Source organism: Bison bison, unplaced genomic scaffold, assembly GCF_000754665.1.
Source record: "Bison bison bison isolate TAMUID 2011002044 unplaced genomic scaffold, Bison_UMD1.0 scf7180017861430, whole genome shotgun sequence".
NCBI classification, from domain to species: Eukaryota; Metazoa; Chordata; class Mammalia; order Artiodactyla; family Bovidae; genus Bison; species Bison bison.
Genome location: NW_011492002.1, coordinates 18,829 through 19,053, shown reverse-complemented (window position 1 = coordinate 19,053; position 225 = coordinate 18,829).

Genomic DNA, 225 nt, shown 5'->3' with positions numbered 1-225 from the left:
GTTTTCTATATATAGGTCTTTAGTTTCTTTAAGTAGATATATTCCTAAGTATTTTATTCTTTTCGCTGCAATGGTGAATGGAATTGTTTCCTTAATTTCTCTTTCTGTTTTCTCACTGTTAGTGTATAGGAATGCAAGGGATGTCTGTGTGTTGATTTTATATCCTGCCACTTTACTATATTCATTTATTAGCTCTAGTAATTTTCTGGTGGAGTCTTTAGGGTT